Source organism: Clavelina lepadiformis, chromosome 4, assembly GCF_947623445.1.
Source record: "Clavelina lepadiformis chromosome 4, kaClaLepa1.1, whole genome shotgun sequence".
Taxonomy (NCBI): Eukaryota; Metazoa; Chordata; class Ascidiacea; order Aplousobranchia; family Clavelinidae; genus Clavelina; species Clavelina lepadiformis.
Window position 1 is genome coordinate 14519644 of NC_135243.1, and position 16761 is coordinate 14536404.

The window sequence follows — 16761 nt, forward strand, 5'->3', positions numbered from 1 at the left end:
ATTGCATAGGAAATTCAAAAAGCAAATATTTGCTATAAATTTAATTGAAATATACAGCATGACTAAAATGCTTACAGCACCCGGTATTCCCAGGCGGTCACCCATCCAAGTACTAACCGGGCCCGAAGTTGCTTAACTTCCGAGAACAGACGAGATCGGGTCTACTCAACCTGGTATGGTAGTAGGTGATTTCAAAAGAAAGAAAATGGCGTTTTCAATTCTAATTCGATTGCATAGGAAATTCAAAATCGCAAACAGATGTTATAAATTTAATTGAAATATACAGCATGACTAAAATGCTTACAACACCCGGTATTCCCAGGCGGTCACCCATCCAAGTACTAACCGGGCCCGAGGTTGCTTAACTTCCGAGATCGAACGAGATCAGGTCTACTCAACCTGGTATGGTCGTAGGCAATTTCAAAAGAAAGAAAATGGCTTTTTCAATTATAATTCGATTTCATAGGAAATTCAAAAACGCAAATAGTTGCTATAAATTTAATTGAAATATACAGCATGACTAAAATGCTTACAACACCCTGTATTCCTAGGCGGTCACCCATCCAAGTACTAACCGGGCCCGAGTTTGCTTAACTTCCGAGATCGAACGAGATCGGGTCTACTCAACCTGGTATGGTCGTAGGCAAATTCAAATGAAAGAAAATGGCTTTTTCAATTCTAATTCGATTGCATAGGAAATTCAAAAACGCAAATAGTTGCTATAATTTTAATTGACATATACAGCATGACTAAAATGCTTACAACACCCGGTATTCCCAGGCGATCACCCATCCAAGTATTAACCGGGCCCGAGGTTGCTTAACTTCCGAGATCGAACGAGATCGGGTCTACTCAAACTGGTATGGTCGTAGGCGATTGCAAATGAAAGAAAATGGTCTTTCCATACCTAATTCGATTGCATAGGAAATTCAAAATAGAAAATAGTTGTTATAAATTTGATTGAAATATACAGCATGACTAAAATGCTTACAACACCCTGTATTCCCAGGCGGTCACTCATCCAAGTACTAACCGGGTCCGAGGTTGCTTAAATTCCGAGATCGTATCTACTCAACCTGGTATGGTCGAAGGTGGGTTCAAATGAAAGAAAATGGCTTTTTCAATTACAATTCGATTGCATAGGACATTCAAAAAGCAAATAGTTGCTATAAATTTAATAGAAATATACAGCATGACTAAAATGCTTACAACACCCTGTATTCCTAGGCGGTCACCCATCCAAGTACTAACCGGGCCCGAGGTTGCTTAACTTCCGAGATCGAACGAGATCGGGTCTACTCAACCTGGTATGGTCGTAGGCAATTTCAAATGAAAAAAAATGGCTTTTTCAATTATAATTCGATTGCATAGGAAACTCAAAAACGCAAATAGTTGCTATAAATTTAATTGACATATACAGCATGACTAAAATGCTTACAACACCCGGTATTCCCAGGCGGTCACCCATCCAAGTACTAACCGGGCCCGAGATTGCTTAACTTCCGAGATCGGGTCTACTCAACTTGTATGGTCGTAGGCGATTTCAAATGAAAGAAAATTGCTTTTTTAATTATAATTCGTTTGCATAGGAAATTCAAAATCACAAACAGTTGCTATATATTTATTTGAAATATACAGCATGATTAAATTGCTTACCACACCCGGTATTCCCAGGCGGTCACCCATCCAAGTACTAACCGGGTCCGAGGTTGCTTAAATTCCGAGATCGTATCTACTCAACCTGGTATGGTCGAAGGTGGGTTCAAATGAAAGAAAATGGCTTTTTCAATTACAATTCGATTGCATAGGAAATTCAAAAAAGCAAATAGTTGCTATAAATTTAATAGAAATATACAGCATGACTAAAATGCTTACAACACCCTGTATTCCTAGGCGGTCACCCATCCAAGTACTAACCGGGCCCGAGGTTGCTTAACTTCCGAGATCGAACGAGATCGGGTCTACTCAACCTGGTATGGTCGTAGGCAATTTCAAATGAAAGTAAATGGCTTTTTCAATTATAATTCGATTGCATAGGAAATTCAAAATCACAAACAGTTGCTATATATTTATTTGAAGTATACAGCATGACTAAAATGCTTACAACACCCGGTATTCCCAGGCGGTCACCCATCCAAGTACTAACCGGGCCCGAGATTGCTTAACTTCCGAGACCGGGTCTACTCAACCTGGTATGGTCGTAGGCGATTTCAAATGAAAGAAAATGGCTTTTTTAATTATAATTCGTTTGCATAGGAAATTCAAAATCACAAACAGTTGCTATATATTTAATTGAAATATACAGCATGACTAAAATGCTTACAGCACCCGGTATTCCCAGGCGGTCACCCATCCAAGTACTAACCGGGCCCGAGGTTGCTTAACTTCCGAGATCAAACGAGATCGGGTCTACTCAACCTGGTATGGTCGTAGGCGATTTCAAATGAAAGAAAATGTCTTTTTCAATTATAATTCGATTGCATAGGACATTCAAAAAATCAAATAGTTGCTATAAATTTGATTGAAAGATACAGCATGACTAAAATGCTTACAACACCCGGTATTACCAGGCAATCACACATCCAAGTACTAACCGGGCCCGAGGTTGCTTAACTTCCGAGATCGAACGAGATCGGGTCTATTCAACCTGGTATGGTCGTAGGCGATTTCAAATGAAAGAAAAAAGGCCTTTTCAAATCTAATTCCATTGCATAGCAAATTCAAAAAAGCAAATAGTTGCTAAAAATTTAGTTGAAATATACAGCATGACTAAAATGCTTACAGCACCCGGTATTCCCAGGCGGTCACCCATCCAAGTACTAACCGTGCCCGAAGTTGCTTAACTTCCGAGATCAGACGTGATCGGGTCTACTCAACCTGGTATGGTAGTAGGTGATTTCAAAAGAATTAAAATGGCGTTTTTAATTCTAATTCGATTGCATAGGGAATTCAAAATCGCAAACAGATGTTATAAATTTAATTGAAATATACAGCATGACTAAAATGCTTACAACACCCGGTATTCCCAGGCGGTCACCCATCCAAGTACTAACCGGGCCCGAGGTTGCTTAACATCCGAGATCGAACGAGATCGGGTCTACTCAACCTGGTATGGTCGTAGGTGATTTCAAATGAAAGAAAATGGCCTTTTCAATTATAATTCGATTTCATAAGAAATTCAAAAAGGCAAACAGATGTTATAAATTTAATTGAAGTATACAGCATGACTAAAATGCTTACAAAACCCGGTATTCCCAGGCGGTCACCCATCCAAGTACTAACCGGGCCCGAGGTTGCTTAATTTCCGAGATCGAACGAGATCGGGTCTACTCAACCTGGTATGGTCGTAGGCGATTTCAAAAGAAAGAAAATGGCCTTTTCAATTCTAATTCGATTGCATAGGAAATTCAAAAAAGCAAATAGTTGCTAAAAATTTAATCGAAATATACAGCATGACTAAAATGCTTACAGCACCCACTATTCCCAGGCGATCACCCATCCAAGTACTAACCGGGCCCAAGGTTGCTTAATTTCCGAGATCGAACGAGATCGGGTCTACTCAACCTGGTATGGTCGTAGGCGATTTCAAAAAAAAGAAAATGGTCTTTCCAATTCTAATCCGATTGCATAGGAAATTCAAAATAGAAAATAGTTGTTATAAATTTGATTGAAATATACAGCATGACTAAAATGCTTACAACACCCGGTATTCCCAGGCGGTCACTCATCCAAGTACTAACCGGGTCCGAGGTTGCTTAACTTCCGAGATCGTATCTACTCAACATGGTATGGTCGAAGGTGGGTTCAAATGAAAGAAAATGGCTTTTTCAATTACAATTCGATTGCATAGGAAATTCAAAAAGCAAATAGTTGCTATAAATTTAATTGAAATATACAGCATGACTAAAATGCTTACAACACCCTGTATTCCTAGGCGGTCACCCATCCAAGTACTAACAGGGCCCGAGGTTGCTTAACTTCCGAGATCGAACGAGATCGGGACTACTCAACCTGATATGGTCGTAGGCAATTTAAAATGAAAGAAAAAGGCTTTTTCAATTCTAATTCGATTGCATAGGAAATTGAAAAACGCAAATAGTTGTTATAATTTTAATTGACATATACAGCATGACTAAAATGCTTACAACACCCGGTATTCCCAGGCGGTCACCCATCCAAGTACTAACCGGGCCCGAGATTGCTTAACTTCCGATATCGGGTCTACTCAACCTGGTATGGTCGTAGGCGATTTCAAATCAAAGAAAATGGCTTTTTTAATTAAAATTCGTTTGCATAGGAAATTCAAAATCACAAACAGTTGCTATATATTTATTTGAAGTATACAGCATGACTAAAATGCTTACAACACCCGGTATTCCCAGGCGGTCACCCATCCAAGTACTAACCGGGCCCGAGGTTGCTTAACTTCCGAGATCAAACGAGATCGGGTCTACTCAACCTGGTATGGTCGTAGGCGATTTCAAATGAAAGAAAATGTCTTTTTCAATTATAATTCGATTGCATAGGACATTCAAAAAATCAAATAGTTGCTATAAATTTGATTGAAAGATACAGCATGACTAAAATGCTTACAACACCCGGTATTACCAGGCAATCACACATCCAAGTACTAACCGGGCCCGAGGTTGCTTAACTTCCGAGATCGAACGAGATCGGGTCTATTCAACCTGGTATGGTCGTAGGCGATTTCAAATGAAAGAAAAAAGGCCTTTTCAAATCTAATTCCATTGCATAGCAAATTCAAAAAAGCAAATAGTTGCTAAAAATTTAGTTGAAATATACAGCATGACTAAAATGCTTACAGCACCCGGTATTCCCAGGCGGTCACCCATCCAAGTACTAACCGTGCCCGAAGTTGCTTAACTTCCGAGATCAGACGTGATCGGGTCTACTCAACCTGGTATGGTAGTAGGTGATTTCAAAAGAATTAAAATGGCGTTTTTAATTCTAATTCGATTGCATAGGAAATTCAAAATCGCAAACAGATGTTATAAAATTAATTGAAATATACAGCATGACTAAAATGCTTACAACACCCGGTATTCCCAGGCGGTCACCCATCCAAGTACTAACCGGGCCCGAGGTTGCTTAACTTCCGAGATCGAACGAGATCGGGTCTACTCAACCTGGTATGGTCGTAGGTGATTTCAAATGAAAGAAAATGGCCTTTTCAATTATAATTCGATTTCATAAGAAATTCAAAAAGGCAAACAGATGTTATAAATTTAATTGAAGTATACAGCATGACTAAAACGCTTACAAAACCCGGTATTCCAAGGCGGTCACCCATCCAAGTACTAACCGGGCCCGAGGTTGCTTAATTTCCGAGATCGAACGAGATCGGGTCTACTCAACCTGGTATGGTCGTAGGCGATTTCAAAAAAAAGAAAATGGCCTTTTCAATTCTAATTCGATTGCATAGGAAATTCAAAAAAGCAAATAGTTGCTAAAAATTTAATCGAAATATACAGCATGACTAAAATGCTTACAGCACCCACTATTCCCAGGCGATCACCCATCCAAGTACTAACCGGGCCCGAGGTTGCTTAATTTCCGAGATCGAACGAGATCGGGTCTACTCAACCTGGTATGGTCGTAGGCGATTTCAAAAAAAAGAAAATGGTCTTTCCAATTCTAATCCGATTGCATAGGAAATTCAAAATAGAAAATAGTTATTATAAATTTGATTGAAATATACAGCATGACTAAAATGCTTACAACACCCTGTATTCCCAGGCGGTCACCCATCCAAGTACTAACCGGGTCCGAGGTTGCTTAACTTCCAAGATCAAACGAGATCGGGTCTACTCAACCTGGTATGGTCGTAGGCGATTTCAAATGAAAGAAAATGGCTTTTTCAATTATAATTCGATTGCATAGGACATTCAAAAAATCAAATAGTTGCTATAAATTTGATTGAAAGATACAGCATGACTAAAATGCTTACAACACCCGGTATTACCAGGCAATCACACATCCAAGTACTAACCGGGCCCGAGGTTGCTTAACTTCCGAGATCGAACGAGATCGGGACTACTCAACCTGATATGGTCGTAGGCAATTTAAAATGAAAGAAAAAGGCTTTTTCAATTCTAATTCGATTGCATAGGAAATTGAAAAACGCAAATAGTTGCTATAATTTTAATTGACATATACAGCATGACTAAAATGCTTACAACACCCGGTATTCCCAGGCGGTCACCCATCCAAGTACTAACCGGGCCCGAGATTGCTTAACTTCCGATATCGGGTCTACTCAACCTGGTATGGTCGTAGGCGATTTCAAATCAAAGAAAATGGCTTTTTTAATTAAAATTCGTTTGCATAGGAAATTCAAAATCACAAACAGTTGCTATATATTTATTTGAAGTATACAGCATGACTAAAATGCTTACAACACCCGGTATTCCCAGGCGGTCACCCATCCAAGTACTAACCGGGCCCGAGGTTGCTTAACTTCCGAGATCGAACGAGATCGGGTCTACTCAACCTGGTATGGTCGTAGGCAATTTTAAAAGAAAGAAAATGGCCTTTTCAATTCTAATTCGATTGCATAGGAAATTCAAAAAAGCAAATATTTGCTAAAAATTTAATCGAAATATACAGCATGACTAAAATGCTTACAGCACCCACTATTCCCAGGCGATCACCCATCCAAGTACTAACCGGGCCCGAGGTTGCTTAACTTCGGAGAACAAACGATATCGGGTCTACTCAACCTGGTATAGTCGTAGGCGATTTCAAATGAAAGAAAATGGTCTTTCCAATTCTAATTCGATTGCATAGGAAATTCAAAAAAGAAAACAGTTGCTATAAGTTTAATTGAAATATACAGCATGACTAAAATGCTTACAACACCCGGTATTTCCAGGCGGTCACCCATCCAAGTACTAACCGGGCCCGAGGATGCTTTATTTCCGAGATCGAACGAGATCGGGTCTACTCAAACTGGTATGGTCGTAGGCAATTTCAAAAGAAAGAAAATGGCCTTTTCAATTCTAATTCGATTGCATAGGAAATTAAAAAAAGCAAATAGTTGCGAAAAATTTAATCGAAATATACAGCATGACTAAAATGCTTACAGCACCCACTATTCCCAGGCGATCACCCATCCAAGTACTAACCGGGCCCGAGGTTGCTTGACTTCCGAGATCGAACGTAATCAAGTCTGCTCAACCTGGTATGGTCGTAGGCGATTTCAAATGAAAGAAAAAGGCCGTTTCAAATCTATTTCGATTGCATAGGAAATTCAAAAATTCAAATAGTTGCTGTAATTTTAATTGACATATACAGCATGACTAAAATGCTTACAACACCCGGTATTCCCAGGCGGTCACCCATCCAAGTACTAACCGGGCCCGAGATTGCTTAACTTCCGAGATCGGGTCTACTCAACCTGGTATGGTCGTAGACGATTTCAAATGAAAGAAAATGGCTTTTTCAATTATAATTCGTTTGCATAGGAAATTCAAAATCACAAACAGTTGCTATATATTTATTTGAAATATACAGCATGATTAAATTGCTTACAACACCCGGTATTCCCAGGCGGTCACCCATCCAAGTACTAACCGGGCCCGAGGTTGCTTAACTTCCGAGATCGAACGAGATCGGGTCTACTCAACCTGGTATGGTGGTAGGCAATTTCAAATGAAAGAAAATGACTTTTTCAATTATAATTCGATTGCATAGGAAATTCAAAAACGCAAATAGTTGCTATAATTTTAATTGACATATACAGCATGACTAAAATGCTTACAACACCCGGTATTCCCAGGCGGTCACCCATCCAAGTACTAACCGGGCCCGAGGTTGCTTAACTTCCGAGATCGGGTCTACTCAACATGGTATGGTCGTAGGCGATTTCAAATGAAAGAAAATGGCTTTTTTAATTATAATTCGTTTGCATAGGAAATTCAAAATCACAAACAGTTGCTATATATTTAATTGAAATATACAGCATGACTAAAATGCTTACAACACCCGGTATTCCCAGGCGGTCACCCATCCAAGTACTAACCGGGCCCGAGGTTGCTTAACTTCCGAGATCAAACGAGATCGGGTCTACTCAACCTGGTATGGTCGTAGGCGATTTCAAATGAAAGAAAATGGCTTTTTCAATTATAATTCGATTGCATAGGACATTCAAAAAATCAAATAGTTGCTATAAATTTGATTGAAAGATACAGCATGACTAAAATGCTTACAACACCCGGTATTACCAGGCAATCACACATCCAAGTACTAAACGGGCCCGAGGTTGCTTAACTTCCGAGATCGAACGAGATCAGGTCTACTCAACCTGGTATGGTCGTAGGCGATTTCAAATGAAAGAAAAAGGCCGTATCAAATCTAATTCCATTGCATAGCAAATTCAAAAAAGCAAAAAGTTGCTAAAATATTAGTTGAAATATACAGCATGACTAAAATGCTTACAGCACCCGGTATTCCCAGGCGGTCACCCATCCAAGTACTAACCGTGCCCGAGGTTGCTTAACTTCCGAGATCGAACAAGATCGGGTCTACTCAACCTGGTATGGTCGTAGGCAATTTCAAACGAAAGAAAATGGCGTTTTCAATTCTAATTCGATTGCATAGGAAATTCAAAAAAGCAAATAGTTGCTAAAAATTGAATCGAAATATACAGCATGACTAAAATGCTTACAGCATCCACTATTCCCAGGCGAGCACCCATCCAAGTACTAACAGAACCCGAGGTTGCTTAACTTCCGAGATCGAACGAGATCGGGTCTACTCAACCTGGTATGGTCGTAGGCAATTTCAAAAGAAATAAAATGGCAATTTCAATTCTAATTCGATTTCATAGGAAATTCAAAAACACAAATAGTTGCTATACAATTAATTGAAATATACAGCATGTCTAAAATGCTTATCGCACCCGGTATTCCCAGGCGGTCACCCATCCAAGTACTAACCGGGCTCGAGGTTGCTTAACTTCCGAGATCGAACGAGATCGGGTCTACTCAACCTGGTATGGTCGTAGGTGATTTCAAATGAAAGAAAATGGCCTTTTCAATTATAATTCGATTTCATAAGAAATTCAAAAAGGCAAACAGATGTTATAAATTTAATTGAAGTATACAGCATGACTAAAATGCTTACAAAACCCGGTATTCCCAGGCGGTCACCCATCCAAGTACTAACCGGGCCCGAGGTTGCTTAATTTCCGAGATCGAACGAGATCGGGTCTACTCAACCTGGTATGGTCGTAGGCAATTTCAAAAGAAAGAAAATGGCCTTTTCAATTCTAATTCGATTGCATAGGAAATTCAAAAAAGCAAATAGTTGCTAAAAATTTAATCGAAATATACAGCATGACTAAAATGCTTACAGCACTCACTATTCCCAGGCGATCACCCATCCAAGTACTAACGGGGCCCGAGGTTGCTTAACTTCCGAGATCGAACGAGATCGGGTCTACTCAACCTGGTATGGTCGTAGGCGATTGCATATGAAAGAAAATGGTCTTTCCAATTCTAATCCGATTGCATAGGAAATTCAAAATAGAAAATAGTTGTTATAAATTTGATTGAAATATACAGCATGACTAAAATGCTTACAACACCCTGTATTCCCAGGCGGTCACTCATCCAAGTACTAACCGGGTCCGAGGTTTCTTAAATTCCCAGATCGTATCTACTTAACCTGGTATGGTCGAAGGTGGGTTCAAATGAAAGAAAATGGCTTTTTCAATTACAATTCGATTGCATAGGAAATTCAAAAAACAAATAGTTGCTATAAATTTAATTGAAATATACAGCATGACTAAAATGCTTACAACACCCTGTATTCCTAGGCGGTCACCCATCCAAGTACTAACCGGGCCCGAGGTTGCTTAACTTCCGAGATCGAACGAGATCGGGTCTACTCAACCTGATATGGTCGTAGGCAATTTAAAATGAAAGAAAAAGGCTTTTTCAATTCTAATTCGATTGCATAGGAAATTCAAAAACGCAAATAGTTGCTATAATTTTAATTGACATATACAGCATGACTAAAATGCTTACAACAACCGGTATTCCCAGGCGGTCACCCATCCAAGTACTAACCGGGCCCGAGATTGCTTAACTTCCGATATCGGGTCTACTCAACCTGGTATGGTCGTAGGCGATTTCAAATGAAAGAAAATGGCTTTTTTAATTAAAATTCGTTTGCATAGGAAATTCAAAATCACAAACAGTTGCTATATATTTATTTGAAGTATACAGCATGACTAAAATGCTTACAACACCCGGTATTCCCAGGCGGTCACCCATCCAAGTACTAACCGGGCCCGAGGTTGCTTAACTTCCGAGATCGAACGAGATCGGGACTACTCAACCTGGTATGGTCGTAGGCAATTTCAAAAGAAAGAAAATGGCCTTTTCAATTCTAATTCGATTGCATAGGAAATTCAAAAAAGCAAATATTTGCTAAAAATTTAATCGAAATATACAGCATGACTAAAATGCTTACCACACCCGGTATTCCCAGGCGGTCACCCATCCAAGTACTAACCGGGCCCGAGGTTGCTTAACTTCCGAGATCGAACGAGATCGGGTCTACTCAACCTGGTATGGTGGTAGGCAATTTCAAATGAAAGAAAATGACTTTTTCAATTATAATTCGATTGCATAGGAAATTCAAAAACGCAAATAGTTGCTATAATTTTAATTGACATATACAGCATGACTAAAATGCTTACAACACCCGGTATTCCCAGGCGGGCACCCATCCAAGTACTAACCGGGCCCGAGGTTGCTTAACTTCAGAGATCGGGTCTACTCAACCTGGTATGGTCGTAGGCGATTTCAAATGAAAGAAAATGGCTTTTTTAATTATAATTCGTTTGCATAGGAAATTCAAAATCACAAACAGTTGCTATATATTTAATTGAAATATACAGCATGACTAAATTGCTTACAACACCCGGTATTCCCAGGCGGTCACCCATCCAAGTACTAACCGGGCCCGAGGTTGCTTAACTTCCAAGATCAAACGAGATCGGGTCTACTCAACCTGGTATGGTCGTAGGCGATTTCAAATGAAAGAAAATGGCTTTTTCAATTATAATTCGATTGCATAGGACATTCAAAAAATCAAATAGTTGCTATAAATTTGATTGAAAGATACAGCATGACTAAAATGCTTACAACACCCGGTATTACCAGGCAATCACACATCCAAGTACTAACCGGGCCCGAGGTTGCTTAACTTCCGAGATCGAACGAGATCGGGTCTACTCAACCTGGTATGGTCGTAGGCGATTTCAAATGAAAGAAAATGGCCCTTTCAATTCTAATTCGATTGCATAGCAATTTCAAAAAAGCAAATAGTTGCTAAAAATTTAATTGAAATATACAGCATGACTAAAATGCTTACAGCACCCGGTATTCCCAGGCGGTCACCCATCCAAGTACTAACCGGGCCCGAAGTTGCTTAACTTCCGAGATCAGACGAGATCGGGTCTACTCAACCTGGTATGGTAGTAGGTGATTTCAAAAGAAAGAAAATGGCGTTTTCAATTCTAATTCGAGTGCATAGGAAATTCAAAATCGCAAACAGATGTTATAAATTTAATTGAAATATACAGCATGACTAAAATGCTTACAACACCCGGTATTCCCAGGCGGTCACCCATCCAAATACTAACCGGGCCCGAGGTTGCTTAACTTCCGAGATCGAACGAGATCGGGTCTACTCAACCTGGTATGGTGGTAGGCAATTTCAAATGAAAGAAAATGATTTTTTCAATTATAATTCGATTGCATAGGAAATTCAAAAACGCAAAGAGTTGCTATAATTTTAATTGACATATACAGCATGACTAAAATGCTTACAACACCCGGTATTCCTAGGCGGTAACCCATCCAAGTACTAACCGGGCCCGAGGTTGCTTAACTTCCGAGATCGGGTCTACTCAACCTGGTATGGTCGTAGGCGATTTCAAATGAAAGAAAATGGCTTTTTTAATTATAATTCGTTTGCATAGGAAATTCAAAATCACAAACAGTTGCTATATATTTAATTGAAATATACAGCATGACTAAATTGCTTACAACACCCGGTATTCCCAGGCGGTCACCCATCCAAGTACTAACCGGGCCCGAGGTTGCTTAACTTCCAAGATCAAACGAGATCGGGTCTACTCAACCTGGTATGGTCGTAGGCGATTTCAAATGAAAAAAAATGGCTTTTTCAATTATAATTCGATTGCATAGGACATTCAAAAAATCAAATAGTTGCTATAAATTTGATTGAAAGATACAGCATGACTAAAATGCTTACAACACCCGGTATTACCAGGCAATCACACATCCAAGTACTAACCGGGCCCGAGATTGCTTAACTTCCGAGATCGGGTCTACTCAACCTGGTATGGTCGTAGGCGATTTCAAATGAAAGAAAATTGCTTTTTTAATTATAATTCGTTTGCATAGGAAATTCAAAATCACAAACAGTTGCTATATATTTATTTGAAATATACAGCATGATTAAATTGCTTACCACACCCGGTATTCCCAGGCGGTCACCCATCCAAGTACTAACCGGGCCCGAGGTTGCTTAACTTCCGAGATCGAACGAGATCGGGTCTACTCAACCTGGTATGGTGGTAGGCAATTTCAAATGAAAGAAAATGACTTTTTCAATTCTAATTTGATTGCATAGGAAATTCAAAAACGCAAATAGTTGCTATAATTTTAATTGAAATATACAGCATGACTAAAATGCTTACAACACCCGGTATTCCCAGGCGGTCACCCATCCAAGTACTAACCGGGCCCGAGGTTGCTTAACTTCCGAGATCAAACGAGATCGGGTCTACTCAACCTGGTATGGTCGTAGGCGATTTCAAATGAAAGAAAATGTCTTTTTCAATTATAATTCGATTGCATAGGACATTCAAAAAATCAAATAGTTGCTATAAATTTGATTGAAAGATACAGCATGACTAAAATGCTTACAACACCCGGTATTACCAGGCAATCACACATCCAAGTACTAACCGGGCCCGAGGTTGCTTAACTTCCGAGATCGAACGAGATCGGGTCTACTCAACCTGGTATGGTCGTAGGCGATTTCAAATGAAAGAAAAAAGGCCTTTTCAAATCTAATTCCAATGCATAGCAAATTCAAAAAAGCAAATAGTTGCTAAAAATTTAGTTGAAATATACAGCATGACTAAAATGCTTACAGCACCCGGTATTCCCAGGCGGTCACCCATCCAAGTACTAACCGTGCCCGAAGTTGCTTAACTTCCGAGATCAGACGAGATCGGGTCTACTCAACCTGGTATGGTAGTAGGTGATTTCAAAAGAATTAAAATGGCGTTTTTAATTCTAATTCGATTGCATAGGAAATTCAAAATCGCAAACAGATGTTATAAATTTAATTGAAATATACAGCATGACTAAAATGCTTACAACACCCGGTATTCCCAGGCGGTCACCCATCCAAGTACTAACCGGGCCCGAGGTTGCTTAACTTCCGAGATCGAACGAAATCGGGTCTACTCAACCTGGTATGGTCGTAGGCAATTTCAAAAGAAAGAAAATGGTCTTTCCACTTCTAATTCGATTGCATAGGAAATTCAAAAAAGCAAATAGTTGTTAAAAATTTGATTGAAATATACAGCATGACTAAAATGCTTACAACACCCGGTATTACCAGGCAAACACACATCCAAGTACTAACCGGGCCCGAGGTTGCTTAACTTTCGAGATCGAACGAGATCGGGTCTACTCAACCTGGTATGGTCGTAGGCAATTTCAAAAGAAAGAAAATGGCGTTTTCAATTCTAATTCGATTGCATAGGAAATTCAAAAAAGCAAATAGTTGCTAAAAATTGAATCGAAATATACAGCATGACTAAAATGCTTACAGCATCCACTATTCCCAGGCGAGCACCCATCCAAGTACTAACAGAACCCGAGGTTGCTTAACTTCGGAGATCGAACGAGATCGGGTCTACTCAACCTGGTATGGTCGTAGGCAATTTCAAAAGAAATAAAATGGCAATTTCAATTCTAATTCGATTTCATAGGAAATTCAAAAACGCAAATAGTTGCTATAAATTTAATTGAAATATACAGCATGTCTAAAATGCTTATCGCACCCGGTATTCCCAGGCGGTCACCCATCCAAGTACTAACCGGGCTCGAGGTTGCTTAACTTCCGAGATCGAACGAGATCGGGTCTACTCAACCTGGTATGGTCGTAGGTGATTTCAAATGAAAGAAAATGGCCTTTTCAATTATAATTCGATTTCATAAGAAATTCAAAAAGGCAAACAGATGTTATAAATTTAATTGAAGTATACAGCATGACTAAAATGCTTACAAAACCCGGTATTCCCAGGCGGTCACCCATCCAAGTACTAACCGGGCCCGAGGTTGCTTCATTTCCGAGATCGAACGAGATCGGGTCTACTCAACCTGGTATGGTCGTAGGCAATTTCAAAAGAAAGAAAATGGCCTTTTCAATTCTAATTCGATTGCATAGGAAATTCAAAAAAGCAAATAGTTGCTAAAAATTTAATCGAAATATACAGCATGACTAAAATGCTTACAGCACCCACTATTCCCAGGCGATCACCCATCCAAGTACTAACCGGGCCCGAGGTTGCTTAACTTCCGAGATCGAACGAGATCGGGTCTACTCAACCTGGTATGGTCGTAGGCGATTGCATATGAAAGAAACGGGTCTTTCCAATTCTAATCCGATTGCATAGGAAATTCAAAATAGAAAATAGTTGTTATAAATTTGATTGAAATATACAGCATGACTAAAATGCTTACAACACCCTGTATTCCCAGGCGGTCACTCATCCAAGTACTAACCGGGTCCGAGGTTGCTTAACTTCCGAGATCGTATCTACTCAACCTGGTATGGTCGAAGGTGGGTTCAAATGAAAGAAAATGGCTTTTTCAATTAAAATTCGATTGCATAGGAAATTCAAAAAGCAAACAGTTGCTATAAATTTAATTGAAATATACAGCATGACTAAAATGCTTACAACACCCTGTATTCCTAGGCGGTCACCCATCCAAGTACTAACCGGGCCCGAGGTTGCTTAACTTCCGAGATCGAACGAGATCGGGTCTACTCAACCTGATATGGTCGTAGGCAATTTAAAATGAAAGAAAAAGGCTTTTTCAATTCTAATTCGATTGCATAGGAAATTGAAAAACGCAAATAGTTGCTATAATTTTAATTGACATATACAGCATGACTAAAATGCTTACAACACCCGGTATTCCCAGGCGGTCACCCATCCAAGTACTAACCGGGCCCGAGATTGCTTAACTTCCGATATCGGGTCTACTCAACCTGGTATGGTCGTAGGCGATTTCAAATAAAAGAAAATGGCTTTTTTAATTAAAATTCGTTTGCATAGGAAATTCAAAATCACAAACAGTTGCTATATATTTATTTGAAGTATACAGCATGACTAAAATGCTTACAACACCCGGTATTCCCAGGCGGTCACCCATCCAAGTACTAACCGGGCCCGAGGTTGCTTAACTTCCGAGATCGGGTCTACTCAACCTGGTATGGTCGTAGGCGATTTCAAATGAAAGAAAATTGCTTTTTTAATTATAATTCGTTTGCATAGGAAATTCAAAATCACAAACAGTTGCTATATATTTAATTGAAATATACAGCATGACTAAAATGCTTACAACACCCGGTATTCCCAGGCGGTCACCCATCCAAGTACTAACCGGGCCCGAGGTTGCTTAACTTCCGAGATCAAACGAGATCGGGTCTACTCAACCTGGTATGGTCGTAGGCGATTTCAAATGAAAGAAAATGGCTTTTTCAATTATAATTCGATTGCATAGGACATTCAAAAAATCAAATAGTTGCTATAAATTTGATTGAAAGATACAGCATGACTAAAATGCTTACAACACCCGGTATTACCAGGCAATCACACATCCAAGTACTAAACGGGCCCGAGGTTGCTTAACTTCCGAGATCGAACGAGATCAGGTCTACTCAACCTGGTATGGTCGTAGGCGATTTCAAATGAAAGAAAAAGGCCGTTTCAAATCTAATTCCATTGCATAGCAAATTCAAAAAAGCAAAAAGTTGCTAAAAATTTAGTTGAAATATACAGCATGACTAAAATGCTTACAGCACCCGGTATTCCCAGGCGGTCACCCATCCAAGTACTAACCGGGCCCGAGGTTGCTTAACTTCCGAGATCGAACGAGATCGGGACTACTCAACCTGGTATGGTCGTAGGCAATTTCAAATGAAAGAAAATGGCTTTTTTAATTAAAATTCGTTTGCATAGGAAATTCAAAATCACAAACAGTTGCTATATATTTATTTGAAGTATACAGCATGACTAAAATGCTTACAACACCCGGTATTCCCAGGCGGTCAACCATCCAAGTACTAACCGGGCCCGAGGTTGCTTAACTTCCGAGATCGAACGAGATCGGGACTACTCAACCTGGTATGGTCGTAGGCAATTTCAAAAGAAAGAAAATGGCCTTTTCAATTCTAATTCGATTGCATAGGAAATTCAAAAAAGCAAATATTTGCTAAAAATTTAATCGAAATATACAGCATGACTAAAATGCTTACCACACCCGGTATTCCCAGGCGGTCACCCATCCAAGTACTAACCGGGCCCGAGGTTGCTTAACTTCCGAGATCGAACGAGATCGGGTCTACTCAACCTGGTATGGTGGTAGGCAATTTCAAATGAAAGAAAATGACTTTTTC

The 16761-nt window shown here is 39.7% G+C and overlaps 27 non-coding genes and 42 pseudogenes across 27 annotated transcripts; all 69 read right to left on the minus strand.

Annotated features, from left to right (window-relative positions):
* Positions 1–68: 68 nt before the first annotated feature.
* Positions 69–187, minus strand: LOC143456242 (5S ribosomal RNA; annotated as a pseudogene).
* Positions 188–297: 110 nt separating this feature from the next.
* LOC143453663 (5S ribosomal RNA) lies at positions 298–416 on the minus strand. Its single transcript, XR_013115322.1, has one exon. It is a non-coding gene; the product is annotated as a 5S ribosomal RNA (ribosomal RNA).
* A 110-nt stretch (positions 417–526) lies between these two features.
* On the minus strand, positions 527–645 carry LOC143455549 (5S ribosomal RNA; annotated as a pseudogene).
* Positions 646–755: 110 nt separating this feature from the next.
* LOC143455429 (5S ribosomal RNA) lies at positions 756–874 on the minus strand (annotated as a pseudogene).
* A 328-nt stretch (positions 875–1202) lies between these two features.
* LOC143454901 (5S ribosomal RNA) lies at positions 1203–1321 on the minus strand. Its single transcript, XR_013116504.1, has one exon. It is a non-coding gene; the product is annotated as a 5S ribosomal RNA (ribosomal RNA).
* A 110-nt stretch (positions 1322–1431) lies between these two features.
* On the minus strand, positions 1432–1539 carry LOC143457351 (5S ribosomal RNA; annotated as a pseudogene).
* Positions 1540–1868: 329 nt separating this feature from the next.
* Positions 1869–1987, minus strand: LOC143454903 (5S ribosomal RNA). The gene has a single exon (XR_013116506.1). It is a non-coding gene; the product is annotated as a 5S ribosomal RNA (ribosomal RNA).
* Positions 1988–2097: 110 nt separating this feature from the next.
* Positions 2098–2206, minus strand: LOC143456823 (5S ribosomal RNA; annotated as a pseudogene).
* A 110-nt stretch (positions 2207–2316) lies between these two features.
* On the minus strand, positions 2317–2435 carry LOC143454020 (5S ribosomal RNA). The gene has a single exon (XR_013115665.1). It is a non-coding gene; the product is annotated as a 5S ribosomal RNA (ribosomal RNA).
* A 110-nt stretch (positions 2436–2545) lies between these two features.
* Positions 2546–2664, minus strand: LOC143455589 (5S ribosomal RNA; annotated as a pseudogene).
* Positions 2665–2775: 111 nt separating this feature from the next.
* Positions 2776–2894, minus strand: LOC143456552 (5S ribosomal RNA; annotated as a pseudogene).
* Positions 2895–3004: 110 nt separating this feature from the next.
* LOC143454597 (5S ribosomal RNA) lies at positions 3005–3123 on the minus strand. Its single transcript, XR_013116212.1, has one exon. It is a non-coding gene; the product is annotated as a 5S ribosomal RNA (ribosomal RNA).
* A 110-nt stretch (positions 3124–3233) lies between these two features.
* Positions 3234–3352, minus strand: LOC143454217 (5S ribosomal RNA). The gene has a single exon (XR_013115852.1). It is a non-coding gene; the product is annotated as a 5S ribosomal RNA (ribosomal RNA).
* A 110-nt stretch (positions 3353–3462) lies between these two features.
* On the minus strand, positions 3463–3581 carry LOC143455612 (5S ribosomal RNA; annotated as a pseudogene).
* A 328-nt stretch (positions 3582–3909) lies between these two features.
* Positions 3910–4028, minus strand: LOC143455331 (5S ribosomal RNA). The gene has a single exon (XR_013116913.1). It is a non-coding gene; the product is annotated as a 5S ribosomal RNA (ribosomal RNA).
* Positions 4029–4138: 110 nt separating this feature from the next.
* LOC143456844 (5S ribosomal RNA) lies at positions 4139–4247 on the minus strand (annotated as a pseudogene).
* A 110-nt stretch (positions 4248–4357) lies between these two features.
* LOC143457291 (5S ribosomal RNA) lies at positions 4358–4476 on the minus strand. The gene has a single exon (XR_013117138.1). It is a non-coding gene; the product is annotated as a 5S ribosomal RNA (ribosomal RNA).
* Positions 4477–4586: 110 nt separating this feature from the next.
* LOC143455591 (5S ribosomal RNA) lies at positions 4587–4705 on the minus strand (annotated as a pseudogene).
* A 111-nt stretch (positions 4706–4816) lies between these two features.
* Positions 4817–4935, minus strand: LOC143456553 (5S ribosomal RNA; annotated as a pseudogene).
* A 110-nt stretch (positions 4936–5045) lies between these two features.
* Positions 5046–5164, minus strand: LOC143453743 (5S ribosomal RNA). The gene has a single exon (XR_013115398.1). It is a non-coding gene; the product is annotated as a 5S ribosomal RNA (ribosomal RNA).
* Positions 5165–5274: 110 nt separating this feature from the next.
* On the minus strand, positions 5275–5393 carry LOC143455066 (5S ribosomal RNA). The gene has a single exon (XR_013116662.1). It is a non-coding gene; the product is annotated as a 5S ribosomal RNA (ribosomal RNA).
* A 110-nt stretch (positions 5394–5503) lies between these two features.
* LOC143455803 (5S ribosomal RNA) lies at positions 5504–5622 on the minus strand (annotated as a pseudogene).
* A 110-nt stretch (positions 5623–5732) lies between these two features.
* Positions 5733–5851, minus strand: LOC143455710 (5S ribosomal RNA; annotated as a pseudogene).
* A 110-nt stretch (positions 5852–5961) lies between these two features.
* On the minus strand, positions 5962–6080 carry LOC143456647 (5S ribosomal RNA; annotated as a pseudogene).
* Positions 6081–6190: 110 nt separating this feature from the next.
* Positions 6191–6299, minus strand: LOC143456845 (5S ribosomal RNA; annotated as a pseudogene).
* A 110-nt stretch (positions 6300–6409) lies between these two features.
* On the minus strand, positions 6410–6528 carry LOC143454284 (5S ribosomal RNA). Its single transcript, XR_013115916.1, has one exon. It is a non-coding gene; the product is annotated as a 5S ribosomal RNA (ribosomal RNA).
* Positions 6529–6638: 110 nt separating this feature from the next.
* On the minus strand, positions 6639–6757 carry LOC143457329 (5S ribosomal RNA; annotated as a pseudogene).
* Positions 6758–6867: 110 nt separating this feature from the next.
* On the minus strand, positions 6868–6986 carry LOC143455756 (5S ribosomal RNA; annotated as a pseudogene).
* A 110-nt stretch (positions 6987–7096) lies between these two features.
* On the minus strand, positions 7097–7215 carry LOC143457071 (5S ribosomal RNA; annotated as a pseudogene).
* A 110-nt stretch (positions 7216–7325) lies between these two features.
* LOC143456716 (5S ribosomal RNA) lies at positions 7326–7434 on the minus strand (annotated as a pseudogene).
* Positions 7435–7544: 110 nt separating this feature from the next.
* LOC143454286 (5S ribosomal RNA) lies at positions 7545–7663 on the minus strand. Its single transcript, XR_013115918.1, has one exon. It is a non-coding gene; the product is annotated as a 5S ribosomal RNA (ribosomal RNA).
* A 110-nt stretch (positions 7664–7773) lies between these two features.
* Positions 7774–7882, minus strand: LOC143456871 (5S ribosomal RNA; annotated as a pseudogene).
* A 110-nt stretch (positions 7883–7992) lies between these two features.
* Positions 7993–8111, minus strand: LOC143457303 (5S ribosomal RNA). The gene has a single exon (XR_013117139.1). It is a non-coding gene; the product is annotated as a 5S ribosomal RNA (ribosomal RNA).
* Positions 8112–8221: 110 nt separating this feature from the next.
* On the minus strand, positions 8222–8340 carry LOC143456669 (5S ribosomal RNA; annotated as a pseudogene).
* Positions 8341–8450: 110 nt separating this feature from the next.
* Positions 8451–8569, minus strand: LOC143455689 (5S ribosomal RNA; annotated as a pseudogene).
* Positions 8570–8679: 110 nt separating this feature from the next.
* LOC143456887 (5S ribosomal RNA) lies at positions 8680–8798 on the minus strand (annotated as a pseudogene).
* A 110-nt stretch (positions 8799–8908) lies between these two features.
* On the minus strand, positions 8909–9027 carry LOC143456660 (5S ribosomal RNA; annotated as a pseudogene).
* Positions 9028–9137: 110 nt separating this feature from the next.
* On the minus strand, positions 9138–9256 carry LOC143454218 (5S ribosomal RNA). The gene has a single exon (XR_013115853.1). It is a non-coding gene; the product is annotated as a 5S ribosomal RNA (ribosomal RNA).
* Positions 9257–9366: 110 nt separating this feature from the next.
* On the minus strand, positions 9367–9485 carry LOC143456720 (5S ribosomal RNA; annotated as a pseudogene).
* A 328-nt stretch (positions 9486–9813) lies between these two features.
* On the minus strand, positions 9814–9932 carry LOC143455463 (5S ribosomal RNA; annotated as a pseudogene).
* Positions 9933–10042: 110 nt separating this feature from the next.
* LOC143457125 (5S ribosomal RNA) lies at positions 10043–10151 on the minus strand (annotated as a pseudogene).
* Positions 10152–10261: 110 nt separating this feature from the next.
* Positions 10262–10380, minus strand: LOC143453597 (5S ribosomal RNA). Its single transcript, XR_013115257.1, has one exon. It is a non-coding gene; the product is annotated as a 5S ribosomal RNA (ribosomal RNA).
* Positions 10381–10490: 110 nt separating this feature from the next.
* LOC143457697 (5S ribosomal RNA) lies at positions 10491–10609 on the minus strand. The gene has a single exon (XR_013117380.1). It is a non-coding gene; the product is annotated as a 5S ribosomal RNA (ribosomal RNA).
* Positions 10610–10719: 110 nt separating this feature from the next.
* Positions 10720–10828, minus strand: LOC143457024 (5S ribosomal RNA; annotated as a pseudogene).
* Positions 10829–10938: 110 nt separating this feature from the next.
* LOC143454101 (5S ribosomal RNA) lies at positions 10939–11057 on the minus strand. The gene has a single exon (XR_013115742.1). It is a non-coding gene; the product is annotated as a 5S ribosomal RNA (ribosomal RNA).
* A 110-nt stretch (positions 11058–11167) lies between these two features.
* LOC143455985 (5S ribosomal RNA) lies at positions 11168–11286 on the minus strand (annotated as a pseudogene).
* A 110-nt stretch (positions 11287–11396) lies between these two features.
* Positions 11397–11515, minus strand: LOC143455661 (5S ribosomal RNA; annotated as a pseudogene).
* A 110-nt stretch (positions 11516–11625) lies between these two features.
* Positions 11626–11744, minus strand: LOC143454992 (5S ribosomal RNA). The gene has a single exon (XR_013116592.1). It is a non-coding gene; the product is annotated as a 5S ribosomal RNA (ribosomal RNA).
* A 110-nt stretch (positions 11745–11854) lies between these two features.
* LOC143456821 (5S ribosomal RNA) lies at positions 11855–11963 on the minus strand (annotated as a pseudogene).
* A 110-nt stretch (positions 11964–12073) lies between these two features.
* On the minus strand, positions 12074–12192 carry LOC143454102 (5S ribosomal RNA). The gene has a single exon (XR_013115743.1). It is a non-coding gene; the product is annotated as a 5S ribosomal RNA (ribosomal RNA).
* A 110-nt stretch (positions 12193–12302) lies between these two features.
* LOC143457368 (5S ribosomal RNA) lies at positions 12303–12411 on the minus strand (annotated as a pseudogene).
* A 110-nt stretch (positions 12412–12521) lies between these two features.
* On the minus strand, positions 12522–12640 carry LOC143457709 (5S ribosomal RNA). Its single transcript, XR_013117391.1, has one exon. It is a non-coding gene; the product is annotated as a 5S ribosomal RNA (ribosomal RNA).
* Positions 12641–12750: 110 nt separating this feature from the next.
* LOC143457315 (5S ribosomal RNA) lies at positions 12751–12869 on the minus strand. The gene has a single exon (XR_013117140.1). It is a non-coding gene; the product is annotated as a 5S ribosomal RNA (ribosomal RNA).
* A 110-nt stretch (positions 12870–12979) lies between these two features.
* LOC143455986 (5S ribosomal RNA) lies at positions 12980–13098 on the minus strand (annotated as a pseudogene).
* A 111-nt stretch (positions 13099–13209) lies between these two features.
* Positions 13210–13328, minus strand: LOC143456394 (5S ribosomal RNA; annotated as a pseudogene).
* A 110-nt stretch (positions 13329–13438) lies between these two features.
* Positions 13439–13557, minus strand: LOC143453749 (5S ribosomal RNA). The gene has a single exon (XR_013115404.1). It is a non-coding gene; the product is annotated as a 5S ribosomal RNA (ribosomal RNA).
* Positions 13558–13667: 110 nt separating this feature from the next.
* On the minus strand, positions 13668–13786 carry LOC143456731 (5S ribosomal RNA; annotated as a pseudogene).
* Positions 13787–13896: 110 nt separating this feature from the next.
* Positions 13897–14015, minus strand: LOC143457205 (5S ribosomal RNA; annotated as a pseudogene).
* Positions 14016–14125: 110 nt separating this feature from the next.
* LOC143456662 (5S ribosomal RNA) lies at positions 14126–14244 on the minus strand (annotated as a pseudogene).
* Positions 14245–14354: 110 nt separating this feature from the next.
* Positions 14355–14473, minus strand: LOC143454742 (5S ribosomal RNA). The gene has a single exon (XR_013116352.1). It is a non-coding gene; the product is annotated as a 5S ribosomal RNA (ribosomal RNA).
* Positions 14474–14583: 110 nt separating this feature from the next.
* LOC143455806 (5S ribosomal RNA) lies at positions 14584–14702 on the minus strand (annotated as a pseudogene).
* Positions 14703–15030: 328 nt separating this feature from the next.
* On the minus strand, positions 15031–15149 carry LOC143455464 (5S ribosomal RNA; annotated as a pseudogene).
* Positions 15150–15259: 110 nt separating this feature from the next.
* On the minus strand, positions 15260–15368 carry LOC143456846 (5S ribosomal RNA; annotated as a pseudogene).
* Positions 15369–15478: 110 nt separating this feature from the next.
* On the minus strand, positions 15479–15587 carry LOC143456268 (5S ribosomal RNA; annotated as a pseudogene).
* A 110-nt stretch (positions 15588–15697) lies between these two features.
* LOC143457327 (5S ribosomal RNA) lies at positions 15698–15816 on the minus strand. The gene has a single exon (XR_013117141.1). It is a non-coding gene; the product is annotated as a 5S ribosomal RNA (ribosomal RNA).
* Positions 15817–15926: 110 nt separating this feature from the next.
* LOC143456670 (5S ribosomal RNA) lies at positions 15927–16045 on the minus strand (annotated as a pseudogene).
* Positions 16046–16155: 110 nt separating this feature from the next.
* Positions 16156–16274, minus strand: LOC143454275 (5S ribosomal RNA). The gene has a single exon (XR_013115908.1). It is a non-coding gene; the product is annotated as a 5S ribosomal RNA (ribosomal RNA).
* Positions 16275–16384: 110 nt separating this feature from the next.
* On the minus strand, positions 16385–16503 carry LOC143454274 (5S ribosomal RNA). Its single transcript, XR_013115907.1, has one exon. It is a non-coding gene; the product is annotated as a 5S ribosomal RNA (ribosomal RNA).
* Positions 16504–16613: 110 nt separating this feature from the next.
* On the minus strand, positions 16614–16732 carry LOC143457721 (5S ribosomal RNA). Its single transcript, XR_013117402.1, has one exon. It is a non-coding gene; the product is annotated as a 5S ribosomal RNA (ribosomal RNA).
* Positions 16733–16761: the final 29 nt, after the last annotated feature.